Below are 17,836 nucleotides of genomic sequence, written 5' to 3' on the forward strand. Positions count from 1 at the left end.
TCCACACCGATTCTCTACAAACGTTCCCTTGCCTGCGGGATAAATCCTAACTCATCAGCAGCAAATTTCCTCTGGAGGTCTCTTCCAGCCAGGTTCAAACCTGTAAGAGCTGCCCTGACGGCACACGAGCCCCGGTGTAAATGAGTGGTAAAACACTGCCAGAATGTCAAACAACCCACTGCTCGCAGCGGAAGGGGCTGCAAGGAGCGAACCGCTGTGGCAGCCACCTGTAATTTCACCGTAACACCGTACTCCTGCCAACAGCTTCTGCCGCTCATTTAACCTTTCTAGCCCGGCCCCGCTAAACCCCGGGCTTCCCCTCTCGGTGCAATCACGGCTAACCCCCTCCTCCCAGCCGCGGAAAGACCCTGCCCCTCATCCCTGTGACAGCGGCTGCCGCAGCCGCGGCTCCTCATTTACATTCGCCGCCCGCGCCTCGCCCGCCGCCGCCGCTCCGCGCCCCCGCGGCGGGGCCGCCGCCTCCCCCGCCCTGCCGCAGCCAGGGACCCTGCCCGGGGAGGCCGGGCCGGCCGAGCCCCGCCCGCCGCCGGGCCAGCAGCAGCGGCAGCAGCAGCGGGTGCCGGTGGATGCCCGGCAGCAGCTCCGGCTCCAGCTGCAGCTCGCTCCGCAGCACAGGGGAGGTGAGCGGGGCTCCGCCGGCGGGGCGGGGGCCGCGCGGTTCGGTTCGGCGGCACCAGCTCCGGAGCGAGGGTGCCAGAGGGATGGGGTGTGAGACGCGTTCGCATCTCGGTTTGTTTTCTTGTTTCGTGAGAGATGATCTGAAGTGTCAGCAGCCTGACGGTTTTTGCGCCCATAGTTTAAAGAGCAGTGCGTTGTAACTGTTCTTCTGCAGCGCAGTGAGCTCGGTTACATGTGAATAAGCGGTTTCGGGGTAGGCACGTCGTGAAAATAGCGTGTGGTTTATACCCACTCTTTTCGAATGGGTGGGAGCTGCGAGGGAAGGTGACATTAGTATCCACCGTTGCATGAAAAGCATCGTATCTCGTGTAGAAGGCAGGATTTAAAAAATTTTTTGTTTTTCAAGCAGGAACTATCAGGTGCTTGTCATGACCAGTTTGCAGAGATGCGTATTGGTGATACACAGCTAAAGGCACGACACTGCTCCATATCATAATGAACTGGGAGCCTGTGGCTTGTATGTTGTATTTAAAGTAGAACAGTGCATGAAAGACGGCATCCTTTTTTAAAGATGTCTTGAAGTGTAACCACAGAAAAAGCCTGTAGTAGTGATAGGCAGTTTACTAGAGATAGCCGTCATATATTTCTCTCATATAGTAGGAGGGGCCAGATGACTGGTTCAGCAAAATATTTTAAAGCATAGATTGCACAAATGGTTGTAACAGATAAAAAAAACTATGGGTAAGTAATTAAGGATTGAACAGACTTATACGGGAAAAATTGGGAAGAAAATTGAACTGTGCAATGAATAAATGGCCATGCTTGTGCAGCAGAAATACAAAATATATACTGTATCAGAGAAAATTCACCTGTCTCAACTGCTGAAAGCAGTCAGGCACTCAAGGTCTATGGAGAAAGTCCTTTATATGGAGAGGCTGCTGTGGAAAAAGCCACTAATTACAGCAAGTAGGATCAGTTCCTCTTTATCCTATTGACAATTTAATGTTTAGAAATGACCCTTTGACTGCCTGAGAAGGTAAATCAGCAATGAGAATGTGCTTTTGGTGAATGAGGGTGTAATTTTGCACTTGGCCTTTATTATTTGGGGGGGGGGGGGGTGGAGAGAGGGGAAAGTGTGCAAATCAGTAGATTAAGGAATGCAATTCAAAAGAAAAAAAAAATAAAGCAATCATTTTCTGCTGCTTTGCAGCACTGCCTCTGGAAGGCAGATGCAACTGTTCAAATCTATGTTAAGTTCTGACTCTGATGTTTGCAGAGTGATTTTAACCAGGTAATTTGTAGGAATAGATAACAGTATAGTAACAGTGACACTATCTGTATCTGAAGATATTCTAGGGACTTAAAAATTTAACTAGACCTAGAAGTACACATGCAAGCAGCTGGCCATTGCTGACTATGCTGTTGTCCCAGAGTGACCTACTCCCCTCTAGTTTATGTCAGACTTACTGTAAGTCATAATCATAAAGTAATAACTTCATGCAGATGCAGTGAGATTATTATGCTAAATTTCTTACCTGCTATTCTGATTGTGGTGGACCGTCTTAATCAACTGTGTGAACACCAGTTACTCCTTTAAAAAAACCAAATGTTACTTCTGAGGAATTGAAAACTGCAAAAACATCTTTAATCTTGTTAGAACTGATGGACTTTGTTCTATCCTTGCAAACTGATGTTTCTTAGACTAATGCCAGGTATGGAATAGTTTGAACTTTGTCTTTCTGCTGGGGAGATTAAAGAAAGAGGGAAGCCAATTACAAGTGTTACAGTGGTAGAGATGCAATTATGTGATTGCACCCTGGATCTGCAGTTATAACAGCCTAATGCAGAATAAAACTAAACTCAAGGTTATTATTGACAAAATCTTTTATTTCTGCTAATAATATGGATATGTCAATATACTGCTGACATATCTGCAGTATTGTGCATACATTAAAGATATTTTATGTGTTGTCACTGCCTTTGAAAGTTTGAAAACACTGGGCAATCTTTCCTCTCCTGGCAACAAGAGGCAATATTCCTAAGTGCTTGTGCCGTAGCATCTGCTCTGGTGCTGCCTTCCATTGGAGGTCTTGCCATGGCTGAGTGTTGTCTTAGCAGATAAGCTGAATCAGCACAGATTGCATTTCTTCACAGCCTGCAGCTCCCCAAAGCAAGAGCTCAGTGAAGCCAAATCTCTCGGTGGCCATGCAACAGACCTCAGTTGCATCAACAAAAACCAACCAACTCCTGCTCCAGTCTAGCTCATTGGATTATAGGCAGATCAGAAGTTTTGGCCATGCTGTAAATTGGATTAATCAATTGCCAGGTAAATAGAGGCAATTAATGTAATAAATTATAGTCTATGTGTTTGCAAATAATTTATTCTTGTCAGAGTTAGTGGATCTGTGTAGAAAACTTTCCCAGACTTTTTCCATTACATCGTTGCTTGTGTAAAATATGAACTGGTATACCTGGCTGTACTTACTAAACAACTAAATTAATAAGCAACATATGATTTTTTATGAATAGATACTAAATTTTTGCATCCAAAACTCAGCTGTGTTGTGGAACGCAACTAAAAACATGAATGTAAATGGTGTCTACAACAGATCTCCTTTGAGTGATAGGGAGACTATGATACTGAATATATTTAAGGCTTAAAATCAGTAGTAATTAAAGTGAACCAAAAATACTGTTCTTCCCTGAATTATTTAAAAGAAACCACTAGACACATTTACTGTGGGGTAACTATGAATGACTCATGTGGAGACATGTGCTGACCACAGTAAATACACAAATAGGAAGAATGAAAATCTCTGTTTTTAACTGAACATCCACAAAGAGAAAGCTTCATAATTAACTCTCTTGTCTGACTGAAGACTGAGTTATTCTTCAAAAGAAACAGGACTTAGTCTATGTTGCAGCTTTGGATCTGCTTTGTAGTCTGTTATAAATAAATCTTTTCAGACTTTGAGTTTAAGATACTAGGACTCAGAATGGTGAGGTTAGAGGTGTTATCGATAGATGATTAGTAACAGGACTGTGGTAACTGTTGACATAAGGAGTGATGTGTGTAGGAAAGAATGACCTATATCTTGCTCCTGGCTGATGGAGTAAATGAATTATGCAGAACACTTAGCTACCTCTTTGGACAAGAACATGATACATCTCTGCTTGGTACTGAGTAATCCTTGCCTTGATGGTGATATATGTAATCCATAGGTAAAACACTCATTGTGACCTTTGGTTTGCTGATATCATTCCCTGAAAGAAGTGTATGAGCTGGCATGCTTGCCAGTTTTCCTTTAAAAAGCTCTCTGGAGCTGGGTAAGTGTCCAGCTTGTTCTTTATTATGGCAATGAATTGTCTATGCTTTCTCTTAATTCTTCTGCATCAGAAAAGCAGGTTTTATCCAGTGTGCTGGGAGGCTGAGGAAAAGATTTGCTAAAAATTACCTTGGCAGTCACCATTTGGGAGCATGATATAAAGAGCAAGACAAATGTAATTTTACAAGTGGGTAATGCATGAAATGCTGGAAGTAGGAGTACTGATCTTGCTGCAGGCAGCAGTGACCACTGGAGCTTTTCTCCTAAGAAAAGCATAAAAGGAGCTGCATGATTCTTACAGTAAGAAGCATCTCTAATATCTTGGTACATTTTCAAAGTAATTTCATCATCAGTCTATTCCATCTGTGAAGTGTGGAGACCTCAACTGAAATTCCTGTACCGCTGTTCAGGATCAACTTTTTGATTTGGCCAGGTCAGTAGCATACTATGGTGAACCTGTTTTAAAAAAGAGTTAAGTAAATTTGGGAACAGAGCTCTGTTTACACAGTTGTAGAATTGCTGAGGTTGCAGGGAACTCTGGAGGTTGTGTAGCCAACCCTTTGCTCAAAACATCTAGAGCAGGTTGCACAGGACTGTATGCAGGCTGAGTTTTGAATGTCTCCAGTCTATGGGGTTGGAGATTCCACTGCCTCTCTGTGTCACCTGTTTCTGTGTTGGACTGACATCACAGTAAGGGTTTTCTTCTGTTTAAATGTGGTTGCTTGCATTTTCGGTTGTGCCTGTTTCATCCTGTTCTTTCAGTGAGTCCCTGAGAAGAGCTTGGCTTCATCTTCTTTGCTGTCCCTTCTTTGTCACATGGGCATGCTCCTTGTCTCGGGTCAGCTTGTCCACTGAGAGTCCCAGGTCTTGCTCTGCAAATCCATTTTGCTAGCCAGCTGCCCTCCAACCTCTGCTGGCACAAAAAGAGAGAGAGGGAAAAAAAGACGGGAAGAAAGAAAGGCGGGAAGAAGAGAAAATGACAAAGGAAAAAGAGTAGGAGATGTGGTGGGAGGTGGGTGGGAGTGTGCAGAGGAATGCAGGCATCTGGAGACATTATGCTGGTTTACCTCAGCCCCATTATAGTGCTATTGAGGGAAGACCACATGTCAATCCACAAGTGCTTTTATGCCTGGTAATTTAAGCAGGATTTAATGCATCCTGTTGTTATAAACAATGACATTAGTATGACTCAACAAGGATGTGTGAGTTTTTTTCTCTGAGGTTGGTACACAGGCTTCCAGGGCAGCCAGGAATTTTCAGTGGTCTTTGCAATGCCATAAACTGTGATGTAATAAGAGGTTTGGCTGGGCAGCTCACTGCCTTAGTAAGCTGTCTGTTAAGGCAGATTTTTCCAGAAATGGCCTTTCAGTAAAACATCATGATGCCTAAAGAACAACAACAGTTTTGTGACAAGCCACTAGTATGATACGTTAGTTGTGAATGACATGGGCGAGAGAAGCCTTCTGTGGTCACTTATAGGATCACTAGCATTCCTATTTTAATCCAGTGGTAGTCCTCTAGAGTAGATGGTGCAGGACTACATTTAGGAGTCCTTTATGGTGGTCGTAAAAATGGAGGTTCTGCAATAAGGTAGATTCTGGTGTTTCATAACACATGTACACTGGAGCATAGAATTCCTTGGTGTTTGGAAATCACACAGGCATACTGGGAGTCTTTCCTAGCTCAGAAGAAGTTGCAGCTTTTCCTTATCATTATTCCACATCCACTGTGAACAGGTCAATGGAGCAGTATCTGTCCACCCTTTGTACTTGTCGTTTTTTCTTCCAGAAGATTGAAAGTTGCCCAAGAAACATAAAATACAGTTTTCCTTTTCAAAGTCACCAGAGGTATGATCCATGTGAACCATGCTAAGGTGTCAGAACAATGCCATCAAAATTCTCTTTACCTGCATCCAGGCACATGCCGAGGCCTATGTCCCAGATGTCCCTTTTCTTAACCTGCTGCCTCTTTCTGCCGAGTCAAGTGGTCCCAGTCCATGTTTCAGTGAGGCTTCTCTTTGGCCCACCATTCAAAAAACAGCAGCTGCTCACTTGTGTCTGAACCCTGCTCTTGCAGGGTGTTTTTTGCTCCTTGGTGTTACAGGGAAACAGATTGATCACATAAAGATTTGCTGGCTGCTTCTCCTGACCTACATGTCCTGGTCCATCCAACAGGTCTGAGATGGCAGGAGGGTTTCATGTGTTCAGACCAGATTTACTTATTTGAAGGTATTTGACATTGATTTGTATTCTGAAAGAGTCACACCGTATTATGCCAAAATCCTAGCATTAGCATGGTGCAGGAATTGTAATATATAGTGGAATTTCAATGCAAGCTGCTTCCGCATGTCAGTCTCTGCATGCTCCACTGTCATGAAGAAGGTGTTTGTTTTTTTTTTCTAAGTAGAGAGGTCCAAAACCATGGGTTGAATACAAATATAGCCTGCAAATGTTCAGATAACCTGCACAGTGTGGTATTTTTTCCTAGCAGTTTGCATTGTGGTGCTTAATTTGCAACAGTTTGTGTTGTATTTTTTCCCCATGTTAGGTCATGACTGACATTTTATCCACTACTTCTGAAGGACAAATCTTTTACTTCACAGACACCGAGTCCTGAAACTTGTTGGAAGTAAAAGGAGAGCCTGCGTAATGTTGTTCTTATTTGGAGATTCAAAATCAAGGATTCTAGGGTAATTGTGTGGGACCTTTCAGATCTGGGATCTGTCTGCATCAAGGCAGAGACAGATGCTTTAAAACATGTCTCAGGATCGCAGTTTTTTCTGGCTCCATCAGGAATTTTAGGTTTTAATAGCAATCAAATCAGATGTAATGTGTGCCATCAGTGTGTGACATGCAGGGATGGGTAGCTTTGTGTGCCATCCTTCATGGTGAGAATTTACATCAGGATGTAAGGCTACAAGTGGTTCATAAGTGTCACCAGTTATGATTTTTGGGCATTCTGACTGAAGTGAGTTAATTTTCAATTTTCCATAATTAAAAAGGGAGGGAGAATACAGGCTACAGAGGATATGTATACTACAAACCACATATACACAAAACTATACTAACCTTTGAAATACTCATAAACAATTTCTGTGGATATCATGGACGGTTTTTAAGCAGCAGGAGCCAAATGGAAAGCGGCAAATATGCATTCCCTTTTCTGTGCTGTGGTGCTGGAGCCAGGAGTGTCTGGTGAAATCTCATAATGAAACAGTTGTTTGAGCAGTTGAATACAGCTCAGCAAAGCAGCTCTTGAACTAACACGGGCTGCCTGTCTGCCAGTAAACAGATAATTACACTCGGTTGTTTAATTGAACTTTCATGAAAACTGCAATATGGTTTTTGAAAAATCCACCATGAGAATGTGTTCTGCTTGTGGATTCTGCATATAGGGATCAAGATATTGGAATGGGGTGTCAGCTACAGAGGTTATGTTCTATGTGCTGAACAACCTGCAGTGGGGAGTCAAGCATATATAAGTGACTTCCTGATAGCTTTCATAGAGGAAAACTATACTGTAATAGCAGAGAACCTGCTGCTTGGTTTTCACAGGTCCTTTTGTTTCAAATGACCAAATTTAGACACCTGGAAGGCACTGCAGCTCTGGATATGTTTGAAGAATGTCACTGAGATTCCCTGAGTAGTTTAAAAAAAAATAAATCTATGGCTGAATTTTTCTTATGTCCCACTAATTAACTTTATTCCCAAAAACCATTGAACAGTGTCCAGGGACACTTTTTGGGTAGGTTTCTTTCTTCATTATTACCTTGATTGCTGAATATAAATCTTGGCCACTCTGTCAACCTCCAGTTTCTCAGATCAGAAGCATTCTTATTCTGAAACTAGTATTTAAAGTGAATTTAGTCTCTTTCCACAAGACTCAACCTTTAACAGATAAATTAACAGTGAAAATGACAATTCAGAGATGCAAGCTGTGCCATGTGTTTTTGTTAAGTGTTTGAATTTCATAAAATTAGGAGCATATTGTGAAATCTGTAGGATATACACATATGGAAGGTGACAGTCTTGAAAGTCTGATTCTGCAAAGAAATCTTAAAGAGTCTTCTACTTATACTCCCAAAAATCAATAACCTACAGAAAAAATGTGGTCTGTAATCCATTACACTGAAAGCTCTGGAGAGCAATAGGAGCCACATGGCACAGTGCCACATGTATTTAAATTGAATGCCTTATAAAATGAGATGAATAAACATCTTGGAATAACACTCCCACTTCTGTAAATTTGCAGGTTGCACCAGCTGGCAGATAAAAAATAAGAAAGCAAGAACCTGGAAGAGTTTTGAGCACCAGGAAGATCTGAACCAATGGACTGTATGGATATAGATATGTTTGAAGGCATCTGCTCTTCCCATTACAAGGTAAGGCACAAATGGATTTCTCTGCTGGTTTGTGTCTCTTCATTGCAGTGCAACTCCTACTTTTGTGGCACTGCCCAAGATAATAGTGGAGGTGTTCTCCAAAGCTTGTTCAGCCTAGTGGCTGACTGCTACTAACTGTGGCCAGTTATTAATAACATAAATGGATGATATGCAGACCCAAAAAAGCCTGAAGTTTCAAAAACCAATGATAAATTTGAATACTCAGGGCCTGTACAATTTGAAGTTTTAGTATATGAAGTATCTGTTCAGATGGCTCTACAGGTTGTCTGTTTTTAACATGTGCTAATAGAAGATGTTCCTGCTCACCTAAGGCATCTTTTTTATGTGCTTATTAATTACTGTAGATTGAAGTAGACTTGAAACCTGTACGCAGTGTAGCAGCTGATCAGGAGAAAAGGTCTCTAAACTGGATGCCAGAAAATGTCTCTGACTGGAGATGCCAGTTGTGCTATTTTCTTTGTACAGCTTTAGTGTTTCACTTTCTGGATTATTACATGGTTTGTTTACAAAACATGCTTAATTTTCCTTTTTTTCCCCCCTACCAGTAAAAAGAATTACTTATTGGTCTAAGCTGAAGGTGGTAGAGAGTTTGATAGATTTGCTGGGCATCTTTTGCCTGATGCCCAGATACACTGTCACTTACTCTGAATGTTTACTGAGTTGTTTTCAGGGAAAAAACAGTACAAAACACAGATTTTCAAAAAGCTACTTGAAACTGGTAGAAACACTTGAGAAATACATGAACTGAACTTGTTTTAAAGTAAAATTTCTCATTTTTGAGATGATGTAGCTCTGCATGTTCGGGGAGCGGATATGTGGGACTTCTTCATATTTTAACAATTTGGATCAACCCAAGTTTGATACAAAGCAAATGCAAAACCATCCCAGCTCTGTGTTACTCAGGGGCTCAAACCAGGCAGCTGAGGAGCTGGAAAAAGGCAGCTGCAACTGGGCTTAGCTGATCTCTGCTTTAACCCACAGAGGCTGAAGAGAGGACATACAGCTCTAGTCAGTGCAACAACTAATTTCTCCATTTTCACCAGCCAGTGTTAAATGATAAGGGAACAATTCTGTGCAGTGCACTACCGTTGCTTCTATCCTATATAGATATGCCCACCAGTGTTATCAGTCTGCCATTTCCACAAGTGTGAGATAACCAGTCTCCTCCTTTTGTGGAAGAACTAAATTGGAGAGGTGGGGAATGTAACAGACTGTGGCACTGCCTTCTGTAGATATAGGGGGGGCTCCCTTACATACTGAAATAACAGGAATGACATGTATAAAGTATTCAGAAAATGCAAAGATAAGCAATAGCAAATACAACTTAAAAGTAAAAACACATTCAAACTCTCAAGTACTTGGGACATTCCAGTAATTTTCCACAACTCTAGTTAGGAAGGAATGTACAGAGATCATAAAAAACCTGTAGGATCTAGTCTAGATGGCAGACACTTCTCTAGAGAGTTTTATTTCCTCTACCAGATGGGTGTGTAACCCATGGTGTCCACACTCAAGTGCCCCAGTGGAATCTGTATTGCCACCAGTTGTTGCCAGCTCCCACAAATATAAATTCCTGTCTGTGCTTTCTTGTTTGAACACTTTTACACAAGGTGTATGCAGGGGGGCCGGGGAATGACAGCTTTGGTTCTGCATATGTGAAGGGACAATGCCATTTCCTGTGCCACCTTGGCTGCTTTAGTCATGTCCTTTTCTGGATCAGAGCTTCTGGGTTTGTCCTTCTTGGCACAGCAGGGAGCCCAGCCTTGGACAGGGCCTCTGGCTGTTGCGTGGCAAGTAATCCTTCCAAATAGGATTTGCATTCTTGCAGCAGCCGTTCTGGGGATAGAGGGTGAATACATGGAGGCAAATTGTGCTTACTCAGACATAGCTCAAGCCCAGCCATTCAGAACACCAGTTGATGACAGAGTTGCACGCAAATTGAGTATCTGAAAAGAACTTGTACTAGTGGCTAAGAAAAATGTACAGGGTCAGAGTATTCTGCAGTGTCCTAGTTAACTGGATTTATTGGTGCTGCTTCACAGCAGAAACGTTGTTAGAGCCCCAGAGTTGCTTTGTTACTTTTCATTTGCCAAAGGCTGTTGTCCTTGCAGTGTTGCTGTGTGGAAATGTGAGCTTGCAACTCAGCTACCTCTGTGAACGGTCTTGGTCTTCACCTAAAACTTCATTGCTCTTTCAGTGCTGTGCACTTCTTGCTTTCAAAGCATCTGAGATGATCTACTATAGTGACTCCTGGATTGGTATTATTATATATAGTATAGTTTATATAGTATATGTTGCATAGTGATTCTTGATGATAGCCTGCAGCTGCTGGATAGAATAAATAACTGGAGGTAATAGTGGCTTAAATCAAAGCCAGAGGTTGAATTCCTGAGCTTTTAAATTGTGGTTTATTTGTGGGCATTATTCTTGTTGGCCGTTTGGCTGTGTTTATCTGGTTTTGGCTGAGAAATTATTGAAAACCCAAACAAAGCTTAGGAACTGAAGGAGAAAACGACCTTCTGGTTTATACCCAGCACGGATATTCCAATATTACGAGAAGCTATATGAGTTTCAGTTAATATTCATTTCATGAAAATGAAAGCCTGAAAACCTCTGAAAAGTCCTAGATTAGAAAAGCTAAAAACTGAATAAACATTTTCTTCAACTCATCCAAATATTTTGTAGCTCGTTTTGTTGTGGGTTTTTTGTTTGTTTATTTCCGCTGTAGAACATAAGGATGTGTTTTTCCTCCATATTGAAGAACTGGTGATTTTTAATTGAAACATTTATTTTTAAACTAAGGATAGCTGAATCAAAATGAGTTCACTTTTCTAGGAGTTTGCAGTCTAGTGAAAGACTTCCTTATATTTAAATTAAAAATATATTTTGCTAATGACTTAGTCCTATCTTTTTCCTTTCTGGCGCACTGAATATTATGTTCCTTTTATTGATCACTTTTCTAGTAGTGCTAAGGCACCCCAGGCCTTGATGAGGCCTCAGTTGTTCTGCATACTGTGTTGGGTCCCACATAAATTGCAAATGCATCTTTCTGCAAAAAGGTATATGATCAAAGAGGTGAGAAAGATTAGATGGGTATGACCCAGGAGCATAGGGACAGTGAGACATTTTTGGTCAGCATGGTAAACAGTGCCTTCAGGAACCTGTAGGCAGCCATTTACATATACAGCTCTGCAGCCTTGAGGTGATGGTGTTTTAAGGTGGTAGAGAACCAAGGAATTTCATCCATTCAGGTGGGGAAGGATCGGAAGAATTGCACATCATGTCACTATAGTGCTCCCTCTATGCTGATTTCATTTGAATAAGAGCAGTTTGATTTAAATCAGCTTGGAAATGGGAGCAGGTTTTTGGCAGTGGGGGGAAGCCTTTTCCTTTTGGAAGTGAATGTGACATATAGCTTGCCTGTCCTACTGTGTAATTTGTCCTGACATTTGCTGGCACAGTAAGTTCTTACTAACTGCAGTGACATTTGCCCCATGTGACATAATTCGGAACACTTTTCATAATACTTCCGCTTGAACTGAAAGCAGCCAAACTGTCTTTTCTAATTTCAGACCTCTTGATCCCTTGTCCCCAGTGATAAGTTCTGCCTTGCAGTGTTTCCCAGTGCTGCCTGAAGTGAAAAGATGACATAGCAGCTAGCAACGCCAGGTTTTTCCCTTGTTGGTACTCAAGAAGTCACTGATCCTTTGTGAGCTACATCCTGAAGGAGTTATCTTCATAAGTCAGCCCTTACAAAGCAGACATTAAGATGCAGAAATAACAACAGAGCCTCCTAATAATCAGGTCTGTTTGTTCTTGCTTCTACTACTACTAACACTGGTCACTAGTCACAGAATATTGTATTCAAAATCTGTCAAAAGCAAAATTATATGAACAAAGATCACAGTCTAAACACACAAAAAGCCTTTTTTTGGTTTTGATGGGGAATTGTTTCAACTTTGTTTTTAATTTGTTTCCAAATTGAAAGAATTCAGTGTTCTTTAGTAAAGAATACCTAAACACTTGTTGCTTATTCATCTGTTCAAGAAACATGTGAGATGCAGCAGCTACTTCTTTGATGATTAGGTGGAAAATAAAGTTGTTTTGATAGCATTTTGTTCATGTTGATGACACTGAATGTACACAATTCACTCCACTTGATGATCTGGCTCTGACAAGTTTGATTACTATTTCTAGCAGTAAATGACAGTGTATCTTTCAGGGCAGTAGGAGACAGTGGGAAAGAAAAGTCTCTTGGGTACAGTTAAATGTTGTCAAGTGTGGTGGGTAATTCACCAGTAAGTGGAGTAAGTTTGGCATTATGGTCCTTGGTTCAGTATCTGGTATGGAAAAATAAACCGGTGTACTGTGTAAAATCAGACTGTGAAATGTGATAAAAAGATAAACTATCTATGAGACTAATCTAAGAGGGTCCATCAGTACTGGCAGAAAGAGAGAAGCAGGAGCCTGGCTATGCAGGATGTCATAGTCCTCTGGTTTCTCACCAAGCATAGAAATGAAAGCTGGGAGACTTTTAGGTATTTAATTACTCAGCCTCTGGTTCCTTGCAATCCATAATGAGCCATAGTTTTGAGGACAACCTTGTATCAGCTCTGTGGGGTGGGGAAATGCCCTTATCCCACCCCCCCCATACAGATGGCCACTGAGATTAGCCCAGGATCATGCAAAGCAAAGAACTAAATTCCACTTCTAAAACTAAGCACCAGACCTGGCTATGCTCTTACATCCGTGGGCTGATCTTTCTGCAGAATGGCTGGGCTGTACCACACCTGTCCTCAGGTTCAGGAGGTAAATTTCAGCTGTGCATTTCTAGGTCAGATTTAAAGTGAGTAAAAAGGTCACACTTCAACTCTTTGCTCTTCAGGAAGAGAACTGAAAATAGTAAATGGAGTACAGAGAGCTACAGAAATTCAAGAGAGACTCAGTTTTCAAGAAGCAGGCCACACTGAAATTTTAAATTCTAATCTGTCTGCAAAGGTGAAATTGCAGCTGAGATAGCATCACTTTGTGCTAAAGAGGTCCCTATAAATGAAGATCCTCATACAAGAAATTAAATCAGTATAGAAAATCTATACAAGATGACTTGTATATGTTTTTGTATCTGTGCTATTAACTGCATGTTAGACTACAAGAAGTGAATCTTTAAAACATCTATTTGTGATTTGACCTTTTCTTTTTTTGTTTTTCTCTTGTTTTTTATTCCTCCCTACATGCATGTGGTGATTGCTTTGATTTAGTTAGATCTTAAACTGCTTAAAAGCAAGCCTTTGCAAAAGCAAATGCAAAGTAACATTCTTTTTAAAAACCTGTCTTTTGGCATTTAGTGTGCCAACAGCAGTGCTAAGAAGTCAAGGGAATGCCTGCAAGTAGGAAGGCAGAAGCACGTCAAGTGAAGTTTCACAAGTGCAAGCCAGCATCCTGTTTTGCAGCTAGCTGGGGATGTTTATGGCTGTGAAAAACTTACTGACTGCCGAGTTGTTGAATCAAAGTGCTTAAAAAGCCAGGAAAGATTGTGACTTCCAAATGTTTTGTAAAATCCTGTTTCCATGCATTTCAGTGTGGGATTCAAAGTTAAACTGTTGACTTCTTTCTAGATGTATACAGGCTTGGGAAACTGATATATATGATAGACTATGTCAGAAGGAGGCAGAGTGGTGGTGTTTTGCTAGAAAATGAGATAAAAGATGATCTGAACATAGTCTTACCTGCAGGTTCTTTTTGCATGGCTTTAGCTAATTTCCTAATTATTCACCTTAAATCTTTCCATTGCTTGAAAGGAGTAATAGCTTGACTTTGGGAATGAATTGAGGGGGTGGAAATACATATGCAGTTGCTGAAGCTCCAGATTGTTGAAAACTCAGACTGCTGGTATTATACAACTTTGGTCTCATTTGAACAGCATGATCAGCAGAAAGCATTGTCTACGCATCCTAGTGAACTACCAAATAAGTATTTAATTCCCAAAATCCTCTATTGTGGTTGTCTTTTGTATGCATCAATGTTATAACTCATGTTCTCTGTTACAGCTGTTCAAAGAAAAGGATAGTGCTTTTTTAAAAGTTATGTTCTTTGTCCTAATCCTTTTTTTGGAATACAATGAAGAATTGCACTCTTTGCTCATTTAGCTGCATCCACTCCTAACTTTCCTTGCTCAGCTTAGTCAAATTTTGGATGTAGGATATGTTGTCTATAAACCTCAGGTAGTTCAGCTGCTCTGCCTTTTATGCTGAATCTTTTTTAATTTTCCACGTCATTGTCCAGAAGAGACTTTCAAAGCTAAGAATGACTTCAGAGAGTCACCTTGTTCTCGTCTTTCTGATTTGGTCTTATTAGCTGCTCATGCCTTACCTTATGGTAAAGGTAACTCCAAAAATGGTGCATGTGAAGTCTTATTCTCAGAGCTTTTCTTTAAATTGAAAGATGTTCTACCTATCACAATAAAGATACTAATTTGCAATTTTTTCTTTCTCTTTTGAAATGGCATCTTCATGCCCTTGAGTATAATCTCTCTTAACATGATGTCTTAGGCAGACAATGTTTATTTTATTTCCTGATTCTGTCACACAACCTAATAGCTTTCAGAAGGGAAGCTGTCAGGTACCAATTGGCAAGAACGACCACACTTTCATTTTATAATTTCTTTGGCAATTTAGTAATACTGTATTTTTCAGTTTTCTGTTTCCCAGTAGTAGTTTGCATCTTTCTTCATCACTCATTAAGGTAAGACATAAATGATGTCTTGCCTTGAGTTTCCCCTTTTGGAGGATGTGATGTCTTTCTTCCTTCCCCTTAGGCTGTTGAAATTCTTTCATCTTCCTGCACCTTTCCAGGTTAATTTTAGTTGTCTGCTTACTGGTGATCAATCTGTTTTTATCCAGCTTTACACTAAGTGGAATCTTCTTTGTGTTTCCCTCCTGGGACTGTCTCATCCCTTGAACTTTTGCTCTGTGGAAAAGTAGAAATATTGTGCTTCTCAATCACAAAAGTATCAAACACATTTCATGACAGCTTTTTTGTGTCTTACCTAAATGCATATCAAATACATTTACATGGTGTCTCAATCTAATGCTAGCATTGCTATAGTCCTGTGCTAAACTTACTAGGCATTGCTAACATCGTGTGTCTCTTGCAGCATCAATGGCATGTGTGTGTGTGTGTATCTATCTATATCTATCTATATCTATCTATATCTATCTATCTATGAAACCTGTGCTTTGTGCTCTTCACACACTTGTATAAAACTTCACAGTGACTGTCCGTGTGTATCTGCTGAGTTTCCCGTCTTGTTCCATCCAGAATCTTTTCTAATTTAATGTTGCTGCTCTCATGATTCAAGTTGTAGAACACCTGACTTGGAAGAGTGAAAGAAACCTGTAACTTGTTAAAAAGAATTTTGGCAAGAAATGGAGGTGGTAATTTTCACCAAATTTCAACAGCCAGAAATAGGTTGAGAAGACTTAATGCCTGGTTTCTCTCTAATGTAACTGGTACCATGTATTTAAAAGTAAGCTCAGAAATAAAAGACCAAAATTCATGTGCTGTACATATTGCAGATCAGAGAAAAGCAGTCCTAATGAAATAGCAGTCCTTTCTCTCTTCACATAAGCGGCTGCTGGGACAGAAGTGCTGTGATTTTCTCCTGCACAGGTAGAAAAGGCATAGAAAAGTGATGTCATATAACCTGTAAGGGAAATAAGCCTTAAAAATTTCCCTAGAGTGTTTGCTTTCAAGTATGAAGACTGTCTAGACTGATCAGTAGATCTGTTCAGGCATAGAAGAAGCCATTCTTTTTGCAGATCTTTCCCTGCAAAATTGCAGAAAATTTCTAACTACCTCAGATATCAGAGGCACCATCTCATCTAAGGTGTGCATCTGTTCCAGTGGAGCAAAAAAGGGAATAATTGGCTACTTTCCCAAATGTGTGCTTAGTTTTTAAGAACCATAGAATACAGAGTACCAGTAGGACTCCCTAAGAATTAGGTTTGGATAGAGGGATGCCAGCAGTGACTTCTTAAAAGGAAAGGTGTTTTTAGATATCACCAACTAATAGTCAAAAACCAGTCTAGCGCTCAGTCTGATAGCAGAGTTGTTTAATTTGGTGCTGAGGTGGGAGCTTGGGAGGGAGAATCGGAGAAGGCGTTGAGGGGGTGGGAAGATAATTTTCACACTCTGTGCAAGTAACATAAGCTCTGTGTTTAATCTAATATCCTGAAATCTGACATGGATAGCTATCCTCAGGGGATATTCACAGGCTAATTGTAAGTTCTTATTTGACGAGAGGAGAACTCACTGAAATATTGCAGGAATGGTAGCTGTGAAAATTTTTCCACGCATTTTTTTTCAGTGCTTCTTATCTCCGGTTTAACCCTATGTCCTACTGAATTGCCTTCATTTTCCCTCTCTGATATAGAGTACATTAGTGGGTTATGACAAATACTCAGACCTGTTGCAACAATGACATCATTCACTATTTTTCTTCAGACTTCCAGTAATATTGTTCAGTGACTGTGGCACACAACCTTGCAGTGATGCAGTGACCTAGCCTCAAGCTTTCCCAGCATTTTGTGGGCAGTAATTAAACTTTACAATACCATTCTGAGGCAGCATCTGACCTGTGTTAGGCAGTGATCTCTGAGTAGTTATATTGTAATTATTGTAGCTGTTTATGAGTGGAAGTATGCTGTTGGGTAAAATCATGGAAGCTGGTCCTGTCACATACCATATATCCTCCTCCCAAGGTCTTAACACTATGATAACAGGAATGACAAAAATAGAAACTATGAGTCTCAACTCCTGGGAGAGTGATTTCATCATTAGGCAGTGTCTGTTCCCTTAGGACCTTCTGTGTATTTGCTTTAACCCACCTTTTTTCTACCTTTGTTGCAAAGAAGCAGTCTGACTGAATAAAATTTTACGTGAAGTTAGTTGCAATAATACATCTCTTCCATAGGGGGTTTTCATTGCCCTTCTTTTTAAGTTAGCTATACAAGGAATTGTACTGAACTCCTTGCTGTGTAGTCAATACTGCATGAAAACTTACAACATTCAAGCACTTTTTTGGAATAGAATGCCCTTACTGATGTTGCAAGGCAATTTAGTTCTGTTAGTTTTGTTTGTTGAAAATCAACTGAAACACAGCACCATTTTTTATTTCCCTCATCCCCGTGTAACAGCTCTCAATTTTTTGTGTAGATGTTAAAAGCTAAGGTTCTCATTCTTTAGAGAGCCTGCACAACTTCACTTGTTTGGATTATCATGGGATGTGTAATCAGATTTTTTTATACCGTATAATAATTTTTGCATTCTAAATGCAACAAAACTTGCAAAACATGATTTTGCAAGTCATGTTGTTTTTTTTTTCAAATTTTTCCAAAGGACTGTTAAAGCTGATTTCTAATCACTGGAGCTTACAAGCTGTAGCTGACAGCTGGGTATACATGTAACTAGG

At 40.6% G+C, this 17,836-nt stretch overlaps 1 protein-coding gene across 2 annotated transcripts in view; it reads left to right on the top strand.

The window, feature by feature from the left end:
* The first annotated feature begins 514 nt into the window (after nucleotides 1–514).
* The window catches only part of TMEM108 (transmembrane protein 108), a 165,222-nt gene continuing 147,900 nt past the window's right edge, over nucleotides 515–17,836 (top strand). For both annotated transcript variants that reach the window (XM_058833572.1, XM_058833571.1), the window contains exons 1-2: nucleotides 515–641; nucleotides 8,217–8,346. The gene's annotated coding sequence lies outside the window, so the exon portion shown is untranslated. The remainder of the gene's footprint in view (nucleotides 642–8,216; nucleotides 8,347–17,836) is intronic.

Source organism: Poecile atricapillus, chromosome 2, assembly GCF_030490865.1.
Source record: "Poecile atricapillus isolate bPoeAtr1 chromosome 2, bPoeAtr1.hap1, whole genome shotgun sequence".
Taxonomy (NCBI): domain Eukaryota; kingdom Metazoa; phylum Chordata; class Aves; order Passeriformes; family Paridae; genus Poecile; species Poecile atricapillus.